The sequence below is a fragment of the Taudactylus pleione genome, unplaced genomic scaffold, assembly GCF_031769625.1.
Source record: "Taudactylus pleione unplaced genomic scaffold, aTauple2 ptg000042l, whole genome shotgun sequence".
NCBI lineage: Eukaryota > Metazoa > Chordata > Amphibia > Anura > Myobatrachidae > Taudactylus > Taudactylus pleione.
Genome location: NW_028284444.1, coordinates 5,781,090 through 5,794,765, shown reverse-complemented (window position 1 = coordinate 5,794,765; position 13,676 = coordinate 5,781,090).

The following is a 13,676-nucleotide window of genomic DNA, read 5'->3' as shown; positions in this document are numbered from 1 at the left end:
AGCAGCACAGCCTATACAGCAGAATATGGCACAGCAGAATGGACCCCCCTATATACAGTTGTACACAACAGAATAGCCTATATACCAGAGTTAAGTGCAGCATACAGCAGTGTGCTTAACAAGGAAATGGTGTTGAGTCCTGTCCGTGTAGCCTTATATAGAATCCAAAAAGCCGCAAGAATCTGACCCCGTGACAATGACGTTTTGCCTCTAGGTGGAATCTGAGTCAGGCAGAAATATCCGAGCTGCCATTCAGATCTTCTCAGATTCCCAATGTTCTGGATTCCAAGTAATCTGAACCACTCATTGCTACTCCAAATGTTCCATGTTCTACTTCTCATGTTATGTATATGACAATGTCCCCTTAGAATGTAAGAGTGTTAGTGTGTAAGAGTGTTAAAGTGTATACTTGTTCATTGTTTCTATCTATTTTAATATCAATGAATGCCTTTCTATTTCCTTGTGTTTAGTTGTAGCCAAGCCATTATGGTTAAACTTTTGACATGGATTTAGGATGGTGATACTTTTAAACCACACCCAGACCACGGCAACTCCCAGAGTACTTGCTGTCCTATCATGGAGCAGTTCATTCATTAACATATACTCTTGATTCCTATCAGGAAACAAACACTCCAGCCTACTGGTGTGCCCTCAAAGCTATTCTTTTTGGCTTGGCTATTCAATTGAACTCTTGCCTTAGAAGGTAGCATATGCACCAGCAGTCTGAACTCAAAATGCTCTTGAAACAAGTTGAATTCTTAAACATAGACCAAGCTCTTCAACTCCTTAGGAAAGAGTTAGCAGCCATATGGAATCAGTTACAAAAGTTATTTTTGGCCCATATAAAATTTGCTCAGACATTTTATAATCTTGGTCATAGGTCGACCAAATTTTTATCCCGTAAACTGCATATGCACCAAACATATGGCAATAAAACTGCTCAACCTTACTGAGGTAGCCAATGCCTTTGCTGATTATTCTACCAAGCTTTAGAATTTATATCTTGATTGTGCTACAGTCCAGCCATCAGTTGCTTCTATATCCTCTTTCCTGCAAGACCTTAATTTTCCCAAATTGGTTGGGATACACTCTCTGGCCACCCTCAGCTACCTGTGGATGGAGAAGGAAACTCTTGCTGCCTTTAAGATGCCGCCTGTGAAGAAAGCTCTTGGAACAGATGGCTTCACTAGCTATTTTTATAAACATTTTGAGACTACTATTGCTCTCTTGCTTACTTCTTGGCTTAACTTTGCTTCTGACCAGGGCATTTTTCTGATGGAAATCTGAAGGCCTAAATTATCACTTTGACCCAAACTGGTAAAAAAAAAATCCCACTTCCTGTTAGAATAGCCCTACTTAATTCTGCCATTAAAATGTATTCTAAAATGACAACCATTATCTTGTCCCCTTTCATTCCCCAGTTGATCGATTTGGACCAGGTGAGCTTTGTTAGTGGCAGATAGGCATTGGATAACTCCCATAGGGTCTTTGATCTGGCAGATTTAGTGCTTACGCAATATAATAAAAATTATAAATATATATATATATATATATATATATATATAAAATTACCCTTTTGAGCACTGTGTGTTTTCATCAAGCTTATAAATCACAATACTCTGAAAAATACATATAACAAAAAATGGTGCATTACCCTAATAATCAATTATACAAATACCAAAATTTTATGAAAAAATGCTTCTTTTACCTCCAGAAAGCTTCAGAAAAGATATGTAGGAGAATAGATCCCAATACCTTAAGAGTTGGTTTGTATATAATCTTACTTCAGACACAAACTGTTTGGGCTCATCACATATATCTTCCCATCTTTCTCCTAAGTGATTCCCCTTTATATTTCTTCTAAACATTAATTTCATATTATTACCATGATAAATAAAGTGGAAATATTTAGTGAATGGCTGTTTAAAAATAAAAAGGTGTATTTTAATAACAATATTCCAGTCAAATAAAATGTATGTTAAAAGGTACATCATGATAATGATAAAAATTGGACATCCCACCAGAGATAGGATAATGTAGGTTGCAACAACATACAGTGTGTGCCACTAAAATGAAGGATGTCACAGATTTCATACATTTGTCGCAGCATCAATATTCTAACAACCCTATGGTCACCTAGAATGTCCATGTAAAGTAAGTCACCTTTACCACTGAGTATGAATACGCCTTCTCAGGCACAGACATGCTCCACTGATATGGTTGTGACAAACCTGTGTTTGATTTGTCTTCCGAATACCTCCCACAAAAGCTCCCTGTCTGTCAACCACACTGCGACCGCCGCAGTGTGACTCATATGGATGTGCAGTATAAACAAAATCACTCATCTGCCCAAACATAAGCATTACATCCACCTCTTAATAAGACCTAACATCCTTGATATCCACGAATACTGTAGGCCAGAGGTTGGGCCACCAATTAGTTAAGTCTTCCCAGTTCAGTGTACAGGTTAAAACACTATTAAAGTTAAAAAGAATACACCAAGCAGTTCTAAGAGTCTATGACCTCCCGCAAAGGTCACTGTGGCCAATTGGCCCCATGGAATGGTATTTTCTGAGTGATGGTAATACAATGCCAGCTTGTTAGAAGAATGCTCATTTAAAACCTATTGCTGATATATTTGTCTGTGAAGACAGGTTTGGGTTTTTAAATTTAATTTAATATGAAAAAGTCATCACAGAGGACACAACTGATCACAGCAATGATATTTTATAAATGCATACTATTTGTACCTCACATAGTTCATTCAAACTTTAATTCCCAAGTGGAATTTGCATATAAATCTGTATAGGAAATAATTAAATCATCCTCTATGCTTTCATTCAGCAATGACATTCATAGCTGGTGAACACAGAGGTTTTTTTTTTGCTCCTTGATAATCCGCTGGTTAATCAATATTCAGACATGAAAGGCAATGTAAGAGTTTAATTAGCTAAATGTGTTCTGCTAATTAAGGGTATGTAGTGATTAAATTGAAGAAGATATGAAAACAAAGATATGCTACCTTTGTTCAGATGGACACAGATCATATTAACTCTAGGCAAAGTATTCTATTGGTTATGATGTGTTCATTAATGTACTAAGGGCTCCTTCACTGAGGTCAAGAGGAGAAAATTAACAATCATTATTTGTATAATTTATTAAGCATAAATGATGTACTATGAAAAAATTATTCAGTATTGTTTCAATTTTATGTCTTGCTAGATCTTGCTTGGTTACCCTAATGTTACATAAAAACATTCAATTTGGTTATATTTTCAAATCCAATTTCCTTACTGTCCAAAGTAACTTTAGCACATGGAAATCCTATTTAATATAGGGGTGGTGAAGTTGTATTAACAGTAGTGTAACATGTCACATTATTCCATGGGAAGTAGCTTTTAGAAGATGAGTAGATTGCGTCTCTAATTGTATGTATTTGGCTAGCACCAATACTCAATAGGCTGTGACATGTAAATGTTGCTCAGTTGATATAAAGGGGCCTGATATGTACTAAGAAAACATTCCCCACACCTTTATTCCACCAACACCATCCTGCACCATCGACTAAAGGCAGGATGGATCCATGGTTGTTAATCACGGCAGATTCTGACAGTACTATCTGCAAGTCACAACAAAAATTGAGTTTCATCAGACCAAGGTATGTTTTTTCAATGTTCAACTGTTCAGGTTTGATGAGTCTTTGCCCACTGTAGCCTCTGTATCCTGTTCTTAGCTGACAGATGTGATATTCTGTTGATGTAACCCATACACTCCAAGGTATGACATGCTGTGCAATTAGAGATGCTCTTGTACAACCCACTGTTGTATTGCTGTCATTGTCATTTTGAGTTACTTTCACTTTCCTATAGACTTGAAGTAGTCTGGACACTCTCCTCTCACCTGTCTTACTAACAATGCATTTTTTGCCAACAGAACTGCTGCTCACCTGATATTTTTTTTATTTTGTTCTGTGTATAATTCTCTGTAAAATCTGGAGACTATTGTACCAGGAGATCATCAATTCCTGAGATTCTTAAACCATATATGAGTTCTGGACAACCGGTGGAGGAATGCCAAACTACTGTAGATTGATTATTGGTTTGAAGTTTAGTTAAGGTTAAAGACTTCATGTTTCATATAATGCTTATTTCTCTCACCAATGGGCCATGTTAGCAGAACAACATTTAATTAACTGGTTTATATATGAATGTTGCATTCCATTTTAAAATATATGTATAAGACACATTATTATTGAACAGGAAAACATTTTTTAATATTCTGAAATGTAAACTTTATATTTAATAATGGGTTTATTTGTCATAAATGAAAATATTTGTTTATACTACTTGATATTGAATAATTTAGGTTAATAAATCCACACGATTCTTAAACCTAGTATATACAAATTTAATAGATGTATTACAAATGTGATCTAGATTAGTAATATCTCTTAGGAAATTTATTGAAATATGGGCATACAATGCATATATCTATACTGGAATCATATAATGCAACAACTTCTTTTTGATACATAAAGCTCACAATGATATGCAGATTATACAATTCAGTCTCAGAATACTCATTTTTGTTTCCAATAATTTTAATGTTTTTTAAACCTTAATATATTACAGTCGAAGTTCATAAATGCAGTCCTCAAAGCACCCCAACAGTTCAGGATTTACAGATATTCATGGTTGAGCACAGGTGGTTAAATCAAATTTACTGAGATACTAATTAAGTCACTTGGTGTCAAGCATGGATATCCTTAAAACCTGGACTGTTAGTGCCTTGAAGACCGAGTTTGGGAACCTCTGTAATACAGTGTTCCTCAGCTGAAACAGCGTAAACAATGAATATAACAATGGGACATAATTTAATTGTAATGAATATATAAACTTGTTCACTGTCAATCTCCCTACTTTTAAGGGAACCTGTCACACACATAGAGGGGCAACCATTTTGTAGGATGGTAAAATATTTATGAGAATTACAGCTCTTCATACACTAGGAACTACTGATATCAATGAGATAATTCATAATTATTAAATTCATGAGGTAATAGTTCCCAGTGAATTATTAGGCTTTATTCATGTTAATGAATTCCTCCAATAAGAATCTGCCTTCATTGTGTGTATGCAAAGGGTACAGTATGCTTTTATTAGATTATAAATGTTTATTTGTCCTGGCTGCTCAGTGTATTATTATGCATGATGTGAATGAGTCAGTTTAGTACAGTATAGATTGGCTGGTAAGGACTGCCTACAAATGATTCAACCTTTTGTATTCAAGAACCAATAAGCATAAAGCCATAAACAAAAACCATGTACAATTACATTAGGCAGTGTTTCCCATCTCCAGTCTTCAGGGATCCCTGACAGTGCATGTGTTATAGACTTCCTAGTGGGCGCACAGGTGTGCTCATTACTGGCTGACACACTATAACAGTGAAGCTAATTATTTCAATTGTGATACTCAGGAAATCTATAAAACATGTACAGTCAGGGTTCACTGAGGACTGGAGTTGAGAAACACAGACATACTGTAAGGAAATAATTCATGTCTAAAATTTATCATTTTCAATGCAATATAAGCTCATTTAATGCAGTGCTATATACACAACTCTACAGACACCATGCATATTAATGGGCCATCTTAATCTATACTTGTCCCAGGATTGATAGCCAGCACATTAATTTCACTGCATCTTCCAGTGCATTTCTCTTCAAAATTGAAGTGAAGTGATGTAGAGATCTCGCTATGTGCTGTTCCAGTTGTCAATGTACGGCTTCTTACAACTAATTGAATTGACCTCTTACAGTTACAGTAGATCACAGTTAGAACAAAGCACAGATTGATATTACAATCTCTGATATCAGCTGTAAACCCTAATAATACATATGGGGGTTCAAAAGTGATGCAGTACAACCACAGAAGATGCAAGTTTTTGAAAGCTTTATAGCATTTTTTTAGTACATCTCACCTAGAAGCAGGTGGCAACAAAAGCAAGCATCCATCAACTGCATATTGATGTGAACACCAAATACATGCCGCATTCAGAGACCTTTCCAGTACCACTACAACTTGCTAGGTTGTGACACTAAATTACCCCTGCCAGTATCTCGCAACCATCTCCTGCTCTACATGCATCCACTGATGATGATGCTTTTAATTCAAACGCAGGCTGCACTACTGTATACTAAGATTGTATTAATCTCATTGTTCCTAGACTCTACCCTCCTTATGGTTCTCATACCAGCCTAATGATTCTCTCAGGAATTGTCCAATACCCAGAGGCTAGACAAATAAAAGCAGAAATTAGGACTTATGAAATGAACCATAGTTGACTGTTGTTTCAATGGTTGACTGCAATAATGGATCTCTCACTCTTTCTCCTCTACAATTGGTGAGAGAATGAGCAGCAGAGTCTGTATGCAGGATCTGTTTTCCCCAACATTTTCCTTTCTCTTCACCTTCTCATTGAATTCAGTGTATTGAATCAGAAACAATTATTATCATAAGGTATGCTATTTACTTTATCTTGCATCACAGTAGACTCTGGAGGTTTTTATTATTCTACATGTTTTATGTCATATTGTGTCATATGCGTTTGTCTTTATATTTTGCATTTAAGTAATCTGGGTTTCTGTAATCTTGATCCCATATTATATATATATATATATATATATATATATATATATATATATATATATATATATGTAGTGTGACACTGTCCTTTTACCCTTTGTCATATGTCTGAGGCATTTGTGTAAGTTAATTTGAAGTGATTTTTTCTTTATATTAAAAGTTATGTTTTAACCTACATTTTTCTGAACTGAACTATAAGAGTGGACCCTTCAAGAGTTCTTGAGTTTGGTCCCTCTTTAAACAAACACCCCCTTTTTCCTCAATATTACTTCTAACTCTGGGTCACACCACCACCTCTGTGCATTAACATAATGCTGATTGCAAGTGATTATAATACAGTTAGGTTGCTCTAGCACATATATGACTCAGCACACCTCCTATACAGATTTTCTTTGATCGATGCTGTGATTTTCCTCTTTCCCCCAATTTCTCCTCCTTTATTCTGTGACATTTAATACTGATAAATTTACTCAGCTCTCTGAATCATCTGTACAATCTAGCTGTATATCAGAAACACTTCAGACATCATACCGACATTTCATCATCTCTTTTTTTTCTCATGATGGCAAAATTTAGCCATAAAAATTAACTCACATCTAGAAGGAGAACACAGGAGGATTTGAATACTTATTATAATTATTGGATGACACACCCAATGCCGGCTGGGAAGAAGATTTCAATAAATGTAAATATTTTTTACAAAAACAATTCAAAGTTAACTGGGACCTCACCACCTTGCAAAACTACCAAAAACAGAAGATAGTTCCTAGAGGAATGAGACCAAAAATCTTTCCAACCTTTAATCTCTTGATGGAAAACCTACAAAAAAATGGGTATCCTCCTTATTAAAGTGCTCACAAGTGCTTACCATCCTTATACAGCACAACCTTTTGTTGCTGGAGGAATGCGACAGAGAAATAGAAACACTAGGTATAAAGCTTGTACAATGGGAACAGAACAACCATTTCCAGAAGTGTTTTGGTTGAGCAAAAGGGAATTAGAGGATTTTGAGAAAACGATTATTGATCGTAAAAGAGAAATTCTTATGCAACAAGAAAGATTTTGCCACTAGGAAGATCTTTAAATGGAACATATTTGGTAAGCCTAACTTTCACAAACAGCAGAATTACACCTTTCACTATTCATCTTTGGAGACAGAATCTTCGGGAACAGAAAAGTACATGGATACGCAATCCAGGGAGTCAATATCCTCCTCCCCCAAATCTGTGGTCCCTTTTTTAGGAGATGACAGGAATATCAGAGAAAGAAACTGCACCAGAGGTGCACAAGAGAGGGGAAGAAGAAGAGGCAAAGACTGAACCACATGGGGCTCCCCAATGCCACAGAGACAGTCCTCAAGGACCAACAAATAGAGGTGACTCCTACCAGTATGAAGGACGACCTTGAGATCATTAATTTATCTAATCAGATCCTATCAGAATCACAAGTCTCTCTTCTGAAGAAAGGTCTTAGTTTATCCCCCACCACTAGCTTTAACTGATTTTCTTCGGAAAAAGACCTTCACCTTTCTGGAAGGAAGCTGCTCCTCAAAAAATTCTTTGCTACCATACCAATGTTGAAACACAGTGAAATGATAGCACAGATGATACTATATACAGTATAACACATTTGGACATGGAACAAGATATCAAGGCCATAGAGATTTTAGAGGAACTAGCTGAGGGAATTACTCCAATAACTTCCATCATAGAAACTACAGCAAACTCAACCAGACCTAAGTGTAGGAAGAAATCATCTTTCTTTTCTCAAGATAATATCTCCCCAGGGGTTCATATCTTCATGGAAATGGTATCCAAGGACTTAGGTTATTTCCTAACCACACTGAACCAACCCCAACGCTTCCAGCTTAACATCACCAGACAAGAGAGAAGTGCCTTCAACGAAATTAAGGAGTGGAACCACATTGTTGTGAAGCTCTCAAATATAGGGGGCAAAATAGTTCTATGGCCCAAGGAGGCATTTGCAAATGAAGTAATGAGACAATTACAGGACACATCGTGCTATCATCAACTCATGTTCAATCCCACTTACAACTTTTTAATAGTCTATAACAGGCTTATTAACAATGACTTAAAGAGAGGTATCATTGATAAACATGAATTTGATTTTTTCCAGGCCAAGAATCCAAAAGTACACACTTTTTACATACTACCAAAAGTCCACAAAGACCCAGTGAATCCACCTGGCAGGCCAATTGTGGCAGGCATTAGCAGCCTGAAGGAACATTTTGTAGACACTAATTTCAGGGCATTTGTCATTACCTTACCATTACCTTACCATCTTATAAGACACAACTGACATTCTCCAGAAGTTGCATAATACAAAAATTGAGGACCTTCACTTACTGATTTCAGTGGATGTTAAATACCTATATACTTCCATTAACCATCAAGATGGTTTGCGAGCAGCAATATTCTTTTTAGAAATGAGAGATAAAAATTAGTTTTCAGAATTCTTAATTGAATTACTTCTTTTTATTTTGCATAGGAATTACTTCACATTCAAGAAAAGATTTTATTTACAGACAAGGGGCACAGTAATGGGTTTGTCCTGTCACCCGATGTACGCCAACCTATATTTAGGTTGGTGAGAGAGAGGTAGTGTTTGCAGAACAGTATAAGAAGTACACACAATACATTGAACAATGGCTACGCTACATAGATGATGTACTTATAATCTGGAGTGGAAGCAGGAAATTATTTTTGGAGTTTGTACAGATTCATAACACCATTTCTTTCATTTCAAATTAACCTGGGAAATTAGCCATGAATGCATCACCTTCCTGGACCTCAAGATTATCAGAGATCATAATGGAGAAATCATCACGGATCTGCATAGGAAAAAGTCTGCTACCAACAGTCTGCTGCAAAAAGGAAGCTGCCATTTCCCCCCTAACACCCTGAACCTGCCAAAAAGAGAGTTCCTCTATATCAGACTCAACTGCTCTAATGATCAGACCATCACAGTGTGTAGCCAGGAATTGGCAAACCAGGCTACACAAAATGGGTTAAAGCAACCATCTGATCAAAAAAGCCAAATTTATGGCTCTGAAATTCACAAGAGAGAACTAAATTTTTCCTCAAAGGAAGGAACTTGGAGACACCAATGAGATCAGATTTGTGGCTAACTACTGCAGAGAATGGAGAGAACTGAAAAGGATTATACAAAGTCATTGGCCTATTCTGCAGTCAGATCCAACCTTAGGACAACATTTGGAGACACAAGTCTCGATGAGTTTGAAAAGGGCAAAGAACTTCAAGGACCATTTAGTCCACATCCATTATGAGAATGACCATAAGAAATTGTGCAAACCTACGGCAATGTACCCCTGTGGTAGCTGTAAGGCTTGCACATACATACTGAAGACCAACTTGGTTAGAAACAGACATAAGAACCCAATAAAAATAATAAGTTTTCTGAACTGCAAAGCTATTGGGCTGGTCTACTGTTTACAATGTTTTTGTGGACAAAGATATGTTGGAATGACAACAAGAGCATTCAAACTACTTATAGTGGAACATGTGGGCAATATTAGGAATGCCCCCTCTGACCTTATCAAAATGAGGAAAATTTACTCAGGAGCCAGACATTTTTTACAGAAAAATTGGTGCTTGGTTCCTTGCGCACTGGATAACAAATTGTTGTGGGGTTGGCTGCAGGTGGGACAGAGGTGCCTGATCCTCCTGGTTTATATATAAGAACAAAAGTATATACCACACTCTAACCCCTATATAGGGTGAATATCCATGCATCTAATAAAGGCTAAAAGGGATGATCTTGTAAATCTTTTAATGGTTAATCACAATGTTAACCTCAGAACACATGTGGGTAAACAAACTGGTGACTTAATTAACATATACACTATTGTACACAAAATGACAGAATATAGTAAATGGTAGGCTTTGTATTAATTACAACCAGTCATAAATCATAAATGAAATCAGATTGTGAAATTGAATAGATACTAATACATGGTATGCTTAGCAGTATAAAACAGTCATGAAGCATAAATGCTGTATCTAGTGGCTAATGCCATGTGGATCCTTGTAACAGTGCACCCTTGGATTGGGTGTGTTACTATGCAGCAAGTCTAATGGGACAGCAGTGGCCCACTTGGTGTACTAGATACCGTTTCCATATGGTGTTGGATGAAAACAGGGGGTTGTCCTTGCTTGAGGTGCAACCAAAAGTTTCACCTAGTAAGGCTGGACTGTTGGGCAGAAATCAACTCTTGCTGGGGTGCCTGCTGGTTGGATTGGAGTAATTGCGGTTTTGCCTTGTGTGGGCTGCATCGTGGTGCCTCTTCTCCTTCCTTCCCGATGGTAGAACCGTGTCAGCAGTGTGGGACCGCTGCCTGCAGTGCAGCGGTCTGGCTCTCACTTCTGGGTGATGGCGGTCATGTGACTCAGATGGATGGGGCCACATGACGCATTTGGTGCTGGTAGTCGTAGGTAGGTGTTGCCATCTGGATCTGCTTAATGTTCAGTGTCCCAATGCGTTTTGGCCTTGACGGCCTTCCTCTGGAGTCTGTGCACCTATATAAGTAAACTATGGACCACAGATGCCCTTACTGTCATATGAAATTTACTAAATGATGTGATTTAATTCAATTGCAGGCTGCACTATACTAGGATTGTATTAATCTCATTGTTCCTTCCCTATGGTTCTCATACCAGCCTATTGATTCTCTCATTAATTGTCCAAATAAAAAGCAGAAATTAGGGCTTATGAAGGGAACCTTAGTTGACTGTTGTTTCTAGGGGTGACTGCAATAATGGATTTCTCACTCTTTCTCCTCTACTATTGGTAAGAGAATGAGCAACAGAGTCTGTATGCAGGATCTGTTATCTGAAACTTTTTCATTTATTTTCACCTTCTCATAGAATTTAGTCCTTTGAATCAGAAATAATATTATCATAAGGTGTGCTAATTACTTTATCTTGCATCACAGTAGACTCTGGTGGTTTTTATTATTCTACATATTTTTTGTCATATTGTGTGATGTGTTTGTCTTCATATTTTGCCATTAAGTAATCTGGGTTATTGCAGTCTTGATTTCTCTCTATATATATATTTATACAGTATATGTAGTATGACACTGTCCTTTTACCATTTGTCATGTGTCTGAGGCATTTGTGTAAATTATTTTTAAGTGATTATTTCTATATATTAAAAGTTATGTTTTAACCTACATTTTTCTGAACTGTACTATAAGAGTGACCCTTCAAGAGTTCTCGTGTTTGGTCCCTCTTTAAACCAACACCCCCTTTTTTCCTTGATATTACTTCTAACTCTGGGCAGCACCATCACCTCTGTACATTAACATAATGCTGATTGCAAGTGATTATAATACAGTTATATGACTCAAAACAACTCCTATACAGATTTTCTTTGATCAGTGCTGTAATTTTGTTCTTACCCACAATTCCCCCCCCTTTTCTGTGACATTTAATACTGAGTAATTTACTCAGCTCTCTGAATCATCTGATCTAGCTGTATAACAGAAACGCTCCAGACGTCATACCTACATTACATCATCTCTTATTTTCTCATGATGCAAACTTTAGCCTTAAAAATTAACTCACATCTAGAAGGAGAACAGTGCACCCTTCAAGAGTTCTTGTGTTTGGTCCCTCTTTAAACCAACACCCCCTTTTTTCTTTGTTTCTACTTTGACAGAACAACATCATTAAACACATTCAGCCTGAAATCCTGATACATCGACAACCAAAAGAACAAGGGACAGATGGGTCGTAAAACCTGAATTGCTCCAGAATTGAAGAGGAACTAAACTCATTCACCCTAAATGTATGTAATCTCTGTTTAACCACCTCCCCTGTGAATCCTATTGGTAAACAGTTGACCATGTTACAATAGCTCCTAAACCTTTCTTCTCCCCTGCCCATAACACTACATACTCCATAACCTGACATTGATAAAATCCCAAACCATGTGTTTTAATCTGCTCATGCCTACCAGTATTTATGTCATGTAAGTCCAAATTGGTGGAAAGCATAAAACGGAATACCTCCCAACAAATTGACTTGTCAATTCAGGATCACATGCATGCGCACAACATCTATTTAGTAGTCACCCGCTGCTTTGCAGAGCAGCAATGACAAGTGCTCCGGCAACCTTCTCTCCACCTTCGGGTGGGACATCTCTGAAAAGTGGGAATATCTCACTGAAATCGAGTCATTTGGGAGAATGCAAGACATATTTAACTATATATGATCTGCATTGAAGGTCCTTAGAAATAACAGAACAAATGTAGCTAAACAACAATAAATTGCATGGATATATATATATATATATATACTAATATCATATTGATACTTTTGAGAAAGTCATGTGGCATGATGAAACACGTTAAGGATTCTACACTTTTTAATCTTATCAAGTGTTATCTGCTTTTCATAATCCGCATTTACCTGGGCGGGACTACACAGCTGTTAACAGGATGACCACTCCCTGCATGTTTTGAGGATGCTCAGATAAATAAAGGCCATTTTTAATTTTCTACAGAAGTGTGAGTAAGCGCACGGCTTATGCCGATTTGGATGGATGGCTCATTTTACTAAACTGCGGTTGCCTTATTGGAAGCGGATGTATACACCAGGCTTTTTAACTGTGGACGGGACATTATACAGTATACATATCTGACTATAAAATCCACTTTCCACTAAACCTGTTGGACTATCCCTCATTGGAATTTAAGACCTCATAAGTCTTCCTCATTCATTTTCCATTTTTTATTTTCATTGTATGTTTTCAGGATTACCTTGGCCATTTTCCATGATATTTTATTATTGTTGCAGTGTCTGTGTGTTGTTACAGTGATCTCTCTCATTCCTGCATGTATCAGAAGGACCTTCAGTCTGGAACTCTGTTGCATATTGCAACATTGTTGTTATATTGTATTTTATGTACCTCTCTTCCATTATTGGAATAATAATGCTGGTGTAATTATGCACACAATCGATTTATCCTTTTTTATTAAAGTATCAATG